Consider the following 17,083-nt stretch of genomic DNA (forward strand, 5'->3'; position numbering starts at 1 on the left):
GGCGGCGGATTTGAATGTATGATGAATCAGTTTGCATTACATGTTCGTAAGTCATCATTTGTCAGGATTAATAGGCATCCTTGGTCGAGGAGGGGGGAGGGGCGGGAGGAGGAGAGACGAGTGCTTAGCTCTCGCCCGTGCTTATCTGCCAGTGCCCAGGGATGCCCTGAAAACAGCTGTGCACCCTCCTGCCCAGACCCCAGGGTAGTGCTGCTGCTCAAGGGGCAGAGGTGACATTTTTAGCACTCCCAGGGGCACTTGGAACATAGGCCTATTTGTCTCTGCTTTGGGCTTGCCGAGCAACCAAAAAGGATATGGCAGGGGCCATTTGCTTAAGCTGGCTAACTTTTACTCATCCTTTAGGACTCAAAATTCCTTCTTCCAGGGAGCCTTCCCTAACTCCCCCAGACTGCACTAGGTGCCTTCTCTGTGTTCCCACAGTCTCTTGCGCTACCTCTAGGCACACGGTGTTATAATGGCCTATTATGTTTCTATCACCCTCTTTCGACTGTAAATTTCTTCTTCATTTTTTTTTCTCCCCAAAGCCCCAGTACATAGTTGTATACCCTATTTGTAGGTCATTCTAGTTCCTCTATGTGGGATGCTGCCTCAGCGTGGCTTGATGAGCAGTGCGTAGGTCTATACCCAGGATCCGAACCGGTGAACCCCATGCCGCCAAAGCAGAGCACATGAACTTAACTAGTCGGCCGTGGAGCCGGCCCCATGACTGTAAATTTCTCGAGGGCAAGAATGAACTTTTTCGCTGTGATAGCCCCAGCATCTAGCAGAGGGCATAGCCTAAAGTAAGAGAATAGTCATAGTAACAGCAGAAATCAATAAGTATTCCTTGAATGAATGAATAAATGATCATTGACCTTGCTAAACCCCCCCAAAGATGCAGACGTTAGCTGGGAGACATTGTGGGAGTTTTCTCTGATTCCTTGCCCTGACTCTGACCCTGGTCATCTATCCTACTATATATGCTTTTCTTCACTTGCTCCTCTTCCTTCCATAACACGTGTGTAGACCCCCTCTCACAGCACCAGTTTCCTTACATGCAACATATTTACTCAGATATAATACACAGGGTGACGCATTCATGCCCACATGCCCTTGCCATCTTCCCTTCTCCCCCCACTCTACCTGCAGAAGCTCAGATTGGCACTGCCCACTCCACATGGCCTCCTGCCAGCTCCAGGTCCTTGTGAAACAAGGACGGTTTCACATCCTTCCACATCCTGGCTGATGCCCTGACCCGTATTGAGATGGATGCTATTTACTGTCTCTGGCAGTGGAAGGCGGTTAGATTGAGTTAGACATGGCTCCTGGGTGGCCACTGGCAAACATCTGCAAGACAGCCAGGTGGCGGTCAGCTTGTGGACAGGTTTAAGCTCAGACTTGGGCTCGAGCTGGAGCGAAGGGCTCTGGGCCAAGGCACAACCACGCTCACTGAATCTTGGGCCTGGAACCTGAATCCTTGGCCTCATGAGCCTTCACTCCAGCCAAGTGCACCAGCCAACCTGTTTAGAGGCTAGTGGGGCTTCAGAGGTCACAGCTATTTCACACCACTGACCTTGGCTGTCCCAAACACAACTGTGGCCTCTCTCTTCTTCTGGAGCTACAATTCAGTTCCCCTTCTCCCTTAGCTAATAATTTCCAGACAGCGCCCTGTGGTGGGTGGGGCAGGTGGGACCTCCCAGAGTTCCCTGGGATGAGGCTTTACAAACTGCAGAAAAGGGCCCAATTCAGGAAAATATCCACCTATGGACATGCACACATCTCTCAAATGTCTGGAAACACACAAGCCCTTGCAGGCATCGGCGCAAACAGGTGCTGCTTACACAAGTGTGGGTATTTTTTCACATCTAGATAAACACACCTGAGCACCTAGGCATATGTTCAAGTGTAGACTGAGTCTACCTGTACGTGGACTCCCGCCAGCATGCCCACATACTCCACTCTCCCCCAGTGCCTGCCTTGCCATTGAGCCAAAACGCTAGTACTGTACTGTTTAAAGTAAAGTAAATCCAAGTGTGCTTTACCCCCCGCTGGCTCTGACTATGGGCTTATAAAAATGAAGTGGGAACCTCCGCAGCTGTGGGCAATAAATCCTGAACCGCCGAGGAGGGCAGTGTTACCTGCTTTCTAGGCTGATGGGTGGAACTTGGGGCACTGATTACAAGTGCCGGCGGGGATGGACGGACAAGGGGCCAGCTGTGTGGCCTCAGGCACTGCCTGCTAGCCCAGCTCTGGCCAGCTGTCTCCCACAGACCTGTGGGGCCAGGAGACCCAGGGCCCTAGGGGCTAAGCAAGCACCAAGAGAGGAGCAGAGAGAAGTAAAGGAAGAGAAGGGCTGGGGTGGGCAGAGTGAGCAAGACAGCCACGTGCTGCTAAGGCTGAGGGGAGCCCTCGCATCTGGAGATCAATTAGCATCAATTACTGACTTCATTTAATTGTCGTCCAAGATGAATTTGTCATTTTTAGCTGGGAATTAATGGGAGACCTTCACCTCTCCCTGGCAGCAGCCACGGAGTCAACAGCGGTCACCTCAGCCTCCTAGGAGCCCTGAATCCTGCCTGGGGCTGGGGCCAGGCTGGGGCAGACAGTTAGTGGGGCTTCCGTTCCCCGGGCCAGCTCTGGCCTGCCCCAGGCCCAGCCGGCTTGGCCCACTGTAGCCCAGGGCCAAGGTGGGGGCCGTGGGTCTTGCATACCAGTCTTTTGCAGCCTCTGGCTTCAGCCAGAAATTAATTTGCTGGGCTGAGCATGTTTACCTTTTCCCAGCAAAGGCGAGACAGTAAACAGCAGACCAGCGGCTGAAATTGAATTGATAACTGCATCAACGTGCCAGATAACGCCTAAAATAATACGCCGATAAGGAAATTCGATTTGATTTGCTGCTGCGCATCAGATTGGCCCCATCTGTAGCTGCCTGTAATCATTTTCAATTGCGTTGGGAAACCTTATTTGTCCTTAAATATTTCTGTCATTTTTCATTGCTGGCGACAGATCCTTGGGCAGGTGGCAGGGGTGCGCTGCCTCTGTGGGCGCGGGGCGGTGGCCCGAAGAGGAGGGGTGGTGTGGACTCGCAGGGAAGGAGGCAGGGAGCAGGCAGCCGGGCGGTGACAGCTGTTCCTCCAATCAATCACGCTGTCGACAGGGAGGGACGACTGGCTGGCAGAAATTGAGTTTGCCTCACAGGGGACGATTGAGCAAATTAATAGCCCATTAGCCAAGCAGTGACCTGAGAAATGAAGGTGCAGGGGTTCCTGCTCACTCAGGCCGGCTGGGGTGGGGCAGGGCAGGGGGGAGGGTTTGGGGAGGGGAGAACCGGGAGGAGGTGTGGGAAGAGAGGAGGGATGTGTGGATGGGCTGGGGAACATGTGTGTGGGAGGTAGGGTGGGGAGTAGATTGTGTAGGAGCAGAGGTGTCAAGTTGGGGGAGGTGGGCTAGAGATGTGGACAGTCTTAAGACAGATGCTGGGGAAGGAGGGGGCAGAGGTAGCTTGACTGATGTCTCTTTACCGTCTTCCCATCATGCCCTCTGGGACTGAGTACCATGCCAATGAACTCTCATCCCTGGTCCCTAGAAACCCCCTTTCCTTCCTCTCTTCACTTTCTGGGAAACCTACATATCCCCTGGAGACACCACTCCCTGTAGTCCTCTCCAGTGCAGACTGTTTATTCTCTCAAGTCCAGGTCCCTCAGGCCAGGAGGTGGGGTCAGTGTGGGGGTCAGTCTCCCTTAGTGCCCACTGTCACTTCCAGACCGCTGCTTCTCCACCCTGTGGGCACTGAGGTCAAGCGCCACCTGGAACCCTCATCACTGTTAGCCCCCATTCTCCACATTCACCGAGGACTTTGACATTTACCTGTCTCCCCCAAGCCGTGTCACTGCCCTGACCTCCTCAGCTCTTGTTATTATTTCCTGGACTCCACTTCCTCCTGGGGGACCTTGTCAACAACTTAGTTTGCTCTGTGAAAGAATTCCCTCTCCCCTAAGCCCTCTCATGGCCTTGCACCATCATACTTCTCCCTCCATCCTTCTCACATCTCCCCAGGCACCTCTTACTCACGGATTCTAGCCTGGACCCCAGGGAGCATCCTTTCAACACCGTCTTGCCAACACACTCAACCTCTTTACTTCCTTTACCTTCTCCACAACCCAACCATTCTCCTTTGTCTCTTAGACACACAGGCGGCTCAACGCAGCTGGGGAAAATCACAAAACCACGCAGATATGTGCCAATAAAAATTCACAGTTTCCAATCTCAGCACTACTAAGCAATCCTTTTACATGCCCTTGGTCAGCTGTGTCTCCTCTTTCCCACAGAGACAATCCAATAATATTTTATTATCTTGAGTCTCCCTCCCGATCTTCCGTCCCTCTCTCTCTTACTAGGTGGCCTTGCCTCCTACTTCACTCAGAAATTTGAAGTCCTTAGGCATGAATTCCCTCGACTTCCGCGTTCACTTCCTTTCTGCCTCTTGCAGTTTCAGTGGAAGAGGTATTCATCCTCCTGTTTCAACTTAATCCCTTCTCCTGGACTTAGAATCCCATTCCTGCCCATGTTCCCTGGGAAAGCTATCATGGTCCACCCCGCTCCTGCATCCTCCCCTTTCCCTCCTCATGCTTCCCTTACCCAGCATATACACGCAAGTCTCTGCCATCACATCTCCTCCGCCATTATGACTCATCTCCCTCTTTCACATGGCACCTTGTAGCTAATGCCCTTTCCTTCTTCCCTTTTCGCTCTAAGATGCTCCAAAGAGTCTTGCTTGCTGTCCATGCTCCTTTATCTCCTAACCATTTTGTAACTCATCGCAGTCTGATTTTCACCCCCCTTACTCTTAATCACACTGTTCTCAATCAGATCCTTGATGATCATCATTTGCCAAATATAATAGATACTCCAGCTATATTCATTTATTTGTTAATTCAATAAATATCTGTTGAGGGTCTTCCAGGTACCAGGCACTGCACCAAGGACTAAGGATACAATGAAATCTCTGTCCTTAAGGAGCTTACAAAGTAGTGAGGAAACAGACGCAATAAAATAATTATACAAACAATTGTAAAATTATAGTTATGCCAAAGAGAGGTGAATAGTGCTGGGGGAGCCTTATAAAATGGAGATGTGTCCTGCTCAGAGTAATCCAGAAAGGCTTCTCTGGGCATGAGACACAAGCTGAGATGGAATGGATAAGCAGGAGTTGAACAGATGAGGAGGAAGGGAAGTGAGAACATTGATTAAATGCTTATTTTGTGCCAAGCACTGTACCGTTTTATCCCCGTTTTATAAAGGAGGAAACAGAGGCATAGAGAAATTCTGTGACTTGCCCATGGTTACTGGTAAGTGGGGATTCCCGTCTTTCAACCCGGGCAGTGCAACACCAGAGCCCATGCTCTTAACCACTCTGCTCCCTCTGATGTTGGCTATTATCTTCGTCATCACCCACTCCTCTCTCCGCACCCTCTATTCCAGTTTCATCTCCTCAGTTCGTACCTCCAATCCTGACCCACATGTATGGCCATGTACCAAATTCTCTCCTCGGATGTCCCACAGGCTCTTCAAGCTCAGTGTGCCTGAAACACGACTTGTCTTTCTTTAGACCTGCCCTCCACTGCTTTTTCTATTTCAGTGAATGTCACCACCACCCACAGACGTCCCTAAATTGGCAATCTGGACTCTTACTTTTTGCTCAGGCCCCTGTATCCAGTAAATCAACCTCTTCGCTGTTTTTCCCTCTTAAGTACCCTCTGAACCATCTTGTTGTCCCCACCGCCCTAGTTCGGGCATCATCTTCTCCAGTCCTTCCTATTAAGTTTCCTAACACATCTCTCTCCCCTTTAACCCATTTCTAGCTCTACAGCTAGAAGGATCTTCCTAATACACAAATCAGATCCTATCATTCAGCCACTTAAGACCCTTCTTTGGCTCTCAAAGCCCGCAGTGTAAATTCTGAACTCCCTATCATACAGCCCCTCTCCAGTCTCATACCTCCTCCAGCAATGCTGTGTGCTATGGCTGCTTAAGACCTAGCTCTTCATGTGTTATTCTCACTGCCAATAATGCCCACGCCATCCATCTCCCCATGGGAAGCTTGTAACTCCTATGACCGTACTCAGACACTGCCTCCTCTTTGAACCTTCCCTGAGATTAATTACTCTCTTTTTCATGCTATGTTTCTTACATGTCTATATCTCTATTATTGCACACATCATATAGTATCACAATTATTTGTTTATCCCTCTGTCTCTCTGGGTAGACTCTGAGCTCCTTGAGGGCAGGGAGAGTATCTGATTCATCCTGGTACACTCAGGACCTGACATAGGGCTTGGCACAGAGTGGGTAGTTGTGATTATTGAATGATTCGGTGGCCAAGTTAACGGGAGGAGGACTTGAAGGGACTGCAGGAGAATGTCCCGAAAGAGAGTGGGAAGATGAGGGCGGGTGGGTGGTGGAGGTGTGGGGGTGAGAGGGGTGGGAATGGGGGAGGAAGGCGATTGAGGTGATGTTGAAAATTCCTTTGGCTTAAATGAAGCCCGGCTTCGTGGTCAGTGAGAGGCAGAGGTCTCAAGGGTTTCCATACGTAGAGGCTCTCAAACCACAGAAGCTCCATAGCTGCTGTCCCAGAAAAATACCAAGTGTTCATCCACCTGGTGGGAAGAGGGTCGGCAGAGACCACGTGAACACAACCAGGCGGTAAAACCCGGATCCTAGAAACATTGACAAACAGACACACCCACCAGGACAGACAGACACCCACATGCTCAAAGAGAGTCCCCAGCAGCCTCCCCCATCTCAGAGCCCTCACTGGGCCTCTAAGCTGGCCCACCATTCCACCCGGAACCCCTGGGCTGCTCTCTCTCTCAGCAATTTCCCTACCCAAGAAAGCTCTAAGGGTTTCAATTACCGGCGCGTGGGATTTAGTGCCCTGGGCTTCTCTGACTGGAGGAGATTTATTTGAAGGTTTAGTGTCGTGGAGAATTCACGTCTTCACTCCCAGGAGCCCAGCTTCCGTCCTGAGCCCCTAAATCAGGAACCAAGATGGGCTATTGTCACTTACCGCATTAGCCTCGTTAGCGGACCAGGAGGGGTGATTAATAGCAATGCACACACAGCCATCCTGTGTGCTGGCCCCTCTGCCGCTGCGTGTGACCTGGGGAGGGGGTGGGGAGTGGCTGAGCCCAATCTAGGATAACTAAGGAGTCTGGGCTAGAGCCCCCAGCCCATTGCCAGGCAGGAAAGTCCCTGCAGCCCTTCCAGATCTGGGTACACTTCAAAGATTAGCAAACCTAGCCAGAGAGAGCCCTGTTAGAGGCCACTGGGGCCTGACTCCTGGAGGGAGCAAGAAAGCAGGAGTGCACAATGGGGGGCTGGCTCTAGGATAAAGTCCAGAGTGTACGCCTGTGCGTCTGAGAGAGAAGGGTGTGTGGGGTGGGGTGCAGTGGGGAAGCAGAAGAGTGGGGTGTGTGTGTGTGTGTGTGTGTGTGTATGAAGGATGCAGACAGGGATGAGTATGTTTATTTCATTTCCCACACACTCTGAGTGCTTACGACGTACGGGCCAAGTGGTGTTCTAAGAGCTGGAGATTCAGTGCTGAAGCAGACAGACAGGGCCTGAAAAAGAGCAGGTGTGTGTGTGAGAGAAGGAGGTATGGACAAGCAAGTGAGAAAGAGAAAGAAGTGTGTGAGAGAGAAATAAGGAAGAGTGGCTGAGAGAGAGAGAGATGTGTGAATCTATGAGTGTGAGAGGGAGAGGCTGGATGTGTGAGCAGGAGAAGAAGGGCAGGTGTTTGAGAGAGGTGTGTTGAAACAGTGCAAGAGAGTGAGTGTGTAGATGGGGACTGAGAGAAAGGGGTGTAGGATGGAGAGGTACTGTGGAGAGGGAGAGAGGTGCAGATGGGAGAGAAGTATGGGGGAGGGAGAGGTAGGATGGAGGTTTGTGTGTGTGTGAAACAGAGAGGAAGAGAGAAGGATGTGTGTGTGTGTGTGATGAGATCAAGAGGATGTGTTACAGGACAGAGAAAGAGCAATATGTGTGTGAGAGGGAGTGTCTATATAAGGAGAGAGATGGTGCAAGAGAGAATAGTGGGTGTGTTTTCTCTTTGTGTCTGCAAATTCTCCTCTCCATACTGCTTTTGTCCCCATAGTTTTTGGACTCAGGCTAACCTGGGTTTCAATTTCAGTTTGGGGTACTTCATTCATTTATTGATCCATTCATTCACCAAAATGTCCTGAGCATCTACCAGCTTTTCCTTTCTGTGTCTCATTTTTCTTACCTACGAAATGGAGATCAACAGGGTAGTGATGATAACTCAGTGATGTAAGTTATTAAAGTGTCCTCTGAGGGCATAGCGTTAGGAGCTGGGTGCACCTGGCATGGCACCTGGCACGTGGAGCAGGAAAAGGTAGCTGGAGAGCTAGGCCCCTCTGCCAATCCTGTCTCCTTTTCTCCTTTTTCCATCTCCCTTACCTATCTCTTGCCCTCTTTCAACCACAGCTGAGCCATAGTATTAATTATTAGAACCAATTGACTGTTTAGACTCTGATGTTTTAACTAATCACTGCTAATGGCAGACACTGGTGGGCAATCACAATCATTTAGTTCTCAGACAAACCCCTTCTCATGGCTGAGGGCAGACTAGAAGGGGGTCCAGCAATAACCGGCATCTGTGGATGATGGGAGAGAGATTACTGCTGACAGAAAGAGGCTCCCCTCTCCTCCCTGGTTCCCTGGGCCAGCAGCCTGGAGCCCAGGGGGCCCTCTGGACCAGCCAGGTCCCCTGGGGCAAGTCAGCTGAGCCCTGCCTTGGAGGTGGGTTGACTTCCTTCCCCATCCTCTTACTTCTCTGCCCTTTGGCCTCAATCTCCCCTTTGGACTTAGAATCCTGACATGGGAGTCTCCAGCAACCACCACCCTAGACCAGAAATATCCTAGCTGCTCCCCTTGCCTGACTTGCTTTTCAACTGTTGTAGTTCCTAAAAGTCCCCTTCGAGGAAGAGTTGTTTAGACATAGGTTCAAATCCCACCTCCTCGTGGGGCATCAGCTGGACATTGGTTGGGATGGGAAGCTGTACCCTGTCCATTCTGGCTGAGGGCTTAAGTGAGGAGAGCAGAAAAACATGTGCCACGTGCTGCTGGGTGTGGAGAGAGCTCCATGCTCGGGCTGTGACCTGAGCGCTGTGTGCCTGCAGGACACTTGCTTACTTGCCTGCCTTCTTCATATTGAGGCCCCAGAACCCCAGCCCGCACACAGCCCTGCCCGCCCTGAGGCCCTGACCCACTCCACACCTGCTCCCGCCTAGCTGGGGAAGCCAGATATCCAGAACTCAGGAATGCCAGCTTTGGGGTACAGGCCAGGCAGGGCAAGACCACAGGGTCCAGATGTCCTGGAGGGGATGGCCTAGGTGCCTATGGCCAGTAGGTGTCGCTGTAGCTCCAGCACTGGGAGGGGGTATCAGGCAGGGGGCCCTGGAGCAGGCCCAGGTGCAGGGTGCCCCTTGGCCTCCCCTGACCCCGCCTCAGGCCCTGTTGCCAGGAAAGCTTCCCCAGGACTTCTCAAACTTTAAGTGTAAGCAGAACACTTAGGAGTTCATGTTAAAATACACACTATGATTGGGTAGCTCTGGAGATCCCAAAAGTTTGCATTTCTACAGAGCTCTGAGGGGAAGCTGACGTCGCTGGTCTGTGGACCACCCTTTGAGTAGAAGGTCCTAACCTAGCCGGCTCCCTAGTTGGGGGACACTGACTCTGCTCCCTGCCAAAGCCAATCCTCATGCTCAGTCCTATTTCCTCAATAAAGCTCCCAGAGCAGAGGTCACGGGTACCTAGCAGGGAGCCCCTCTTTTTGGAGACGGGCTCAGCAAGACCAGCGTGGAGCAGGCAGTTGCTAGGGAAGCTCTGAAGCAAAACCTAACCCCAGTCCTCACAGCCAACCCAGCCCTGCCTTCTAGCTCAAATCCTGAACTTAAATCTAACCCCAAATCCAACCCTAATTCCCCAAATTAACCCCAGTTCCCACCCTCAGAGTTATATCCCAATACCAGACTCAGCCCAACTCTTGTGCCCCCTTAAGTCCAACACTTGGGCTGTCCCTGCTTCAGTCCTGTCCCAAGACTGAACGCCCCCTTAGCCTCTCTGACAAGCTTCCTGGTCCCCTGCAATACTTTCTTCTCAATACCAGCCTGAGCCAGGACAGTGGGGCAGTGGGATCTGGCACATATGCCACATCAAGTGAGTCCAGGCCTCAGCAATGGGGCCCGGGCATTTGCCCCAGACAGAGGGCAAAAGCAATTTGGCAGGCGAGTTGAGAATAGGCATCCCCACATGCTTCCTGGGAGGCCCCCTCTGTTGGGAACAGGGGGGCTCTTGTCCTTGCCCCATGTCCTCCTCTGTCCGAAGGGCTCCATTTCCTGGGATGTGGGGAAGGCAGGGAGGAAGTATGTGCATTGCCCAGCCTTGACCACAGGTGGAAAGGCAGGAGGTGAGTATGTGTGTGTGTGTGACTGTGTGTGTGAGTGTGGGAGGTAAAGGGGAGAGTGTGTGTGTGTGTGTGTGTGTGCAGGCAAAACACCCTCTAGGGCTTTTCTTTCTAAATCAAGGTTTCTCTGAGGGGCCCTTCTCTTTCCCAGCCCTGTCTACTGTCTGGCTCTCCTGGTCACTACAGAAGCCGATTCATGCAGGGGTGGGTATGATGGGTTGTATGAGCTGGACTGTAAGAGTTTACCCCTGCCAGGTCTAACATTTTGTGATTTTCAGTAGGAATGCTATTCTAAATAGGAGCAATGTGGCCTTGCCCTGGTGGGCTACCCATTGTGACCCACTCCCCAAGTCCGGACTACAGGAGGTGGGTCCAATCAGAGAAAAGCCCTCTCTCACACGGTGAAGTATCGTGTCATAAGAAACACTCCTGAATGTGCCAAACACTTCTGCCTCTAAAAGGCCCCCACCCCTCTTTCATAAGTAGCTCTGTTTAGGAAAACTACCTCTGCCTTTATAAAGCACGTCCACATCTACTAAATACCTCTACAGTTTTACAAATCACTTTCTCATCAACCATTTAAATAAAAAGATCCTTTTGAATATCTTGGAAAAGTTACTTAACTTCTCTGTGCCTCAATTTTCTCATCTGGAAAATGGAAAGAATAAAAGTACCTACGTCACAGGGTTTTGCACAAAGTCATTCGAATAGTGTCTGGCACATACCCGCCCTTTATGTCAAGTGTTTGCTGTTACTAGTATTGTTATTATTATCACTATCCTGTGATATTTAGCACCTTAGATAGGGAAAGGTAAAGTACTTGCCTGAAGTCTGCTGCTAGGAAGCTTAAAAAGGAAACTTTTGGCTCCTACTGTCCAGTGCTGTGTTCTGTCTATTACACTGAAAACATCTGGCCAGAGTAATCATATCAGGAAGAAAGACTGACGGGGCAGGACGGTAGGTCCCCTGGTCCCCTGCCCTCTGCTGGCTCTAGGGCATGGGAGGGGACAGGCAGGGGGGGTCTTGCCTCCGCTTGTTGAATCCTGGGAACTGATGGGGTCTGCGTGCAGGAGGAGACCGGGTGGGCTCTGCTACTGGGTCTGTTCTGTGGCTGCGTCCCAGGCTTCCATGACCGGGAGAGACAGCTGGAGGAGACACTTACCATGGCAGGTCTGGACCCAACCCCCCACCAGAAACATTTCCCTCTCCCCTCAGGCTTGTGTCCTTCTCCTTTCTTCCCACGTTGGTACACCCCTCCACTGGCACTCCTTGCATTCTGCCCTGGTGGCTCATCCATAGGCAGAACGCAGGGCCAGGGCTAGGCTGAAGGTAGGGAGCAGGAGTTAGGAAGGAGCCTGCGAGGGTGGAACGTGAGTTCTGGAGTCAGAGAGACCTGGTCTTGAAACCCAATTTGGCATTACTAGCCATGTTTCCTTTGGGCAATGCCTTACTCTATCTGAGTCTTCATTTCCTTATACCTAGAGACTGAGGAGAATAATACCGGCCTCCCAGGTTGCTTGAACAAATGAATGAGATGAGTGTGAATAGGCTGAAGCACAGAGATTTGCACAGAGTAGGTCTCAGCATGCCTTTCTGTCTTGCTGGGGAAATCGGGGAGCAGCTGTGGGCCTGGGAGTGCAAGGGGGAACAGACTGACAACCGGGGAGCCTTGGGGAGGCTTTGCCCACAGGCTCTAGAGTTCCTCCTTCCACGCAGGCCTGGCTCTCCCCCAGGCGTAGTGGTCAGTGGTCATCAGGACAACGCAGGCCAGTGTCATGAGGAAGGCAGCTGCATGGGGGGTTGGGCTGGAGATAATGTGCAAAGAGGGCCCGAGACAAGGGCAGCTGAGAGGCCTGGCCAGGCACAGCCTGTTACCAGCTGCACGATGGGCCTTTACGTCCTGCCACCACCAGCACCCCCTAGCTGAAAGTCACCAGCCCAGGCTCCCTTGTCCTAGTTCTCAGTTCAAATTGTGGAGTGGAGCTGAGGGAAGGAATCTGGGTGAAGTCTGACACAGCTCAGGCTGGGTCTGCTCAAGGGTGAGCCTGCCCTGTGCCCTCTGTCTGTCTGTCCATTGGTCTGTCCCTTTCTCTCTCTTTCATTTTTATCCTGAGCAGTTCCAAGCTTAGTCCTGGAGTGCCCTCACCGTTTGGGGGCCAGTGCTCTGCGGTGTGGAGAGAAGCGAGGCACAGTCTCAGAAGCTCACAGGCTGGGCACAGAAGAGACCACTCAAAGGCTGAAGTGAGAAGGAGAGGGAGGTCGGGGCTCAGAGGAGAGGGCTTCCTGGAGGAGGGTGTGCAGGAGGTCTGCAGTGTAGGATGGCAAGAGAAGGAAGGGTGGCACAACCACCGAGACAAAGGCGGAGAGACAGTCCAGCAGAGCTGGTGAGTGTCGCGGGAATAGAAGGAGGATGAAGGGACGAATGGGGTCTGGGCCATAGGGGTTGGCGAGGGCTTCCCCGGCCTTTGCGCTGTAGGTGTTTGGAGCCAAGGGTGCGCTGTGAGCCAGGCAAGAACGTGGCCTTTGCATTTCAGAGCTGGAAGAACTTACAGACCATGTTGTGGACCCCCTCGATCTTCAGACAGGGAATAGAGGCTTGTGACTAGAATCGTCCTTTGCAGAAGGACACGCCTTGTTTATGTCTATAAACCCACCCTGATGAGCCAGGCGCTGGCCCGGCAGTTTGCTCCTTGCACCTGGCAGGGGTAGCTGGGATTGTTATTCCCGTTTTACTGACGAGGGAACTGAGGCTCAGAGGAGTCAGGTGAGATACCGGAAGTCCCACGGCAGCACACAACGGAGCCAGGACTTGAAAAGGCCTGGGTTCCTTAGCAAGGCCGGCCAGGGCATTCCTGTGTGGACCGCTGCTTACCTGGCCAGCCTCGTGCCTCCCTACTTCCCCCGTCCACACCATTGCTCTGGTCACATCAAATTTTTCAGTTTCTCAGATGGGCCATTTCCTCTCACCTTTGGGCCTTTACATGCATTGTTCCCTCTGCCCGGGAAACCTCCTTTCAGATCTTGAACTCTTCTAGGAAGCAGTTTTATTTGAAACTTAGGCTAGACTATATGTCCCCATAGCCTCCAAGACTCACCTGTCACATTGTCATCACACTACTTGTCTATTTTCTCAATGGGGACTGGCACAGGGAGTGATATGAAGTGAATGAATGATGGAGGGTGAGCTAATGCCCACCCCAGCCTTCCTATTCGCTAGCTCTGGTGTTGGCAGCACCTATTCCCCATGGGATCCTGAGTAGGCAGCTGGGAGAGGGGCTGGGCTCAAAGAACAGAGATGGTGCTGAGTACGGCGCTGGGCCTGCCGGGAGTAAACACTCAGGAGGGGCGCACTGGAGAAAGCAGGGACTCATCAAGTTTCAGTTCAATGCGAAACCTGGCCTGAAGCAGGAAGTATTCAGGGCCCCAGTGGAAGGCCCCATTGGGCTGGGAGGGCTCCCAGGAAGAATGGGGCTCCTAAAGGTTGACAAAGTGCCATGGAGAGGAAGGCCCTTGAGCGATAGGGAGTACCAAACTTCACGGAGAGCAGAGCACTAAAAGTCTGGGAGCAGGGGGACAAGTGGGAGCAAAGACAGACAGAAGAAAGAATTCAGCCCCCTACCTACACTCTGCTTGCTGGGCAGGGCCTGGGCTGCCCACCCCAGCAAAGGGCATCATGTGGGTGATTGCCCAGGAGGCTGGCCCTCCTAACATGCTGAGTGGATGAACTGGGATGTCATAAACCACACCTGTGAATCCTGGCACCAGATGCCTGATCCCCAGCTCAGGGCTTACCACAGAAAATGCATTTTCTGAGGACCAGCATCCCCATGGTTGCAGAGCCACACACATCAGCCCCAATGTGCCCTGTCCACCCCTGACAGTACCTCTGTCCTCATATCTGGCTTTGCCTGGGGCCCATGACCATCACCCATTTCTCCTATAGCCCTTTGCATCTTAACCTGCACACCTCTCCACGCGGCCTTAATTCAACCGGCTAATCGATCACAGCACCCCTTTTCCCTGTGCTGTACCCTCTCCAGACCAGGAGCTCCCTGAGTGCAGGGGTCTCGTCTTAGAATCTTCTTGTTCTTTGTAGTTCCCGGCCTAGGTGTTGTGTATAAATATATGTTAAATTTAACTATTGGGAGAGACAGAGAAGTAAAAGACACAGGGATGAGGGTTTTGCCTTCCTTAAGCCTGTTTTGTTATGTGTAAAATGGAGATAGTAATTTCCATCACCTGGGACTCTTGGGAAGCATAAGTGAGATTAAGTTTGACCTTACTCCACCTTTAGGAGGTGGACATCCTTGTTGTCTCTGTTTCACAGCTAAGCACACTGGGGCTCAGAGAGGCTTGGTGACTTGCCTAAGGTCACATGACAGGGAAATAGAGAGCCTGGGATTCAAATGAATGCTCTCTACACCATACCACTCCCCACCCTCCTGGGGGATGTGAGTTTGGCTGGAGGTAGGGAGGTGTAAGTCATGTTGGGGAGTCAGGTAAGGCTTCTTATCTGACCAACTGGGTTTAGAGTTGAACCTGAAGCACGCAGCAGCCAGGCAGGCGAGTCAGAAAGGAGAAATAGTGGGAAGGGGCATGCTGAAGCCAGGGGTCTCCTCAGGGGATTTCTCCTTGGCCTTGTCCTCTGGAAGGCTGATGAATTCTGGGAGGTGAGGTGGCCTCAGGCGCAGTAAGGGCAGTGTGAGGGCTGGTGTAGAAGTGCATGGTGGTAAGGGAGGCCCACGATCACAGGGTCTGAAGGTGGGAGAGCCATCGGATGGCAGAAGAGGTCCACCCAGGCCTGGGACTCTACACGCCCTGGTCCCGCAGGCAGGGGCAGGGGTTGGCCATCTGCCACCTTCCTCACACCTGGGCTGGGCCCCGGCCCATAGGCAGCTCCAGCCACCTCTGCCCCTGGCCCAGCAGCAGGCCCAGCTGGCTCCCCTTCTCAATCAATACTGCGCTCTTAATGGGCCCAGCCACCAGCACCAACCAGGGGCATTAAATGTTAATTATATCTATTTGGATTTGAAAAATTTTATTACTCGAGTTAATTATGGCTGGAGTCATAAAAAGGTTTCAGAGTGAAAGGGCTGCCTTATTGGGGCCACTTTCCCCAAGACAGATTGGAAAGGAAAAGAAGAAATAAAAGCATCTGGCTCCAAGGGCCGGGTGCTCCACATCCACCAGGCTGAGAGCCCTGCGCTCAGGATCTGCATCCTCCAAGACCTCAAGCAGCTCACACATGGGCAGTGCTGGTGCCCGGAACACAGGAGAGGCCTCTCCTGGAAGGGCAGCCCCATGGCTCTCAGCCCCGGTGTGAGTGGTGCTGTCGGCAGAGAAGGGCCCCCTGCCAGGGGAGGCTCCAGGGAAACTGCCACCCTGCTGAGAACAGGCGGGCTCCCAGAGATCTGGGATTGCAGGATATGCCCCAGGCTCCTCTCCAAGTGGTCCTAATCCTGGGAACTCCTCCAGCCCAGCTCCCCACCCTGGCCTGGCCCCACCCAGCCCAGTCTGATTGCTTCCTGCCAGCCCCACTTATGATTCATGGGCCTGACCTTGGGCTATAAAGTGTTCACTCCAGCGGGCATAGAGGCAGGATTTACAGCCCTGGGGTCGGCTGTAGGCAATGACACACACAATAGCTGACTCACAAGGGTGCCCCATTCTCAGCCCACACATAATTCTCTCTTGCACACACACGCGCACACACACACATCTTGACAGAGACACAAATGCACATTCATGCCCAGGAGGTGTCCTACTACTGCATCCAGTCATGGGAGTTCCATTCGTGGATCTAGTACTGGGTATAAGGTGCTTTACGAGCATCTGTCTAATCCTTAATGCTGATCCTGTAGCGGAGAAGTCAGCGTCACTCATTTTATACAAGAGGAAGCAAAGTAAGGCTCAGGCAGTTTGAGTTATTTGAGCACATGTGCCCTACAAGAGAACCAGCTCTACAGAGAACCCCATGCCCCGACTGTTGGTCAGGGAAACAGTAACTACACTGGAGAGGCGGCGCTGGAGCAGCCTGGAGGTTAAGAGAGGCCATCCCATCCCTCTTTCTCTTCCCCATCAGAGGAGCTGGAGTATGGTTCAGAGGGAGAAGGAATGTTCCAGAGGCAGGCCTGCCCCCAACCTGCAAAGCGATAGAGAGGTGGGATAAACACCAGGTGAGAAATGCCTTAAAGCAGATAGGAGATTGGAGTTCAAACTGCACAAACTTTTAAAAAACAGACGTAATTGGGAATTAGGGGGGAATTTGCCCATGTCGTTAGGGGATCAATTACCAATCCAAGAAAGGGTATTTGCCAAGGTATAGTAGGTAGAGACCGAGGGGAAAAGATCTCATATTTGTACCTCCCAAGTTGAGCTACTCAATAAACTGTTTTTATTATTATGATTGTCATTATTGCTATTATTCTGTTACTGAGAAGACCAAGTTCAGCTCGAATACTGTTTGCCTTGACTTGGTTCCTGCCATTTTATCAGGTCTCCGAATTTCTACCTTTTCTCCAAAACCAGTGCCTACTGTCCTTTAGAGCCAGTTCCCTCTGTCCTCAGGGGGAATTCACCCTCACGTCTGTTCCTTCCACT

The 17,083-nt window shown here is 52.1% G+C and overlaps 1 protein-coding gene across 8 annotated transcripts in view; it reads right to left on the reverse strand.

Annotated features, from left to right (window-relative positions):
- The window catches only part of RNF220 (ring finger protein 220), a 218,206-nt gene that overhangs the window by 43,902 nt on the left and 157,221 nt on the right, over positions 1–17,083 (reverse strand). The gene's annotated exons all lie outside the window — the stretch shown is intronic.

Source organism: Equus asinus, chromosome 5, assembly GCF_041296235.1.
Source record: "Equus asinus isolate D_3611 breed Donkey chromosome 5, EquAss-T2T_v2, whole genome shotgun sequence".
In the NCBI taxonomy this organism is placed as follows: domain Eukaryota; kingdom Metazoa; phylum Chordata; class Mammalia; order Perissodactyla; family Equidae; genus Equus; species Equus asinus.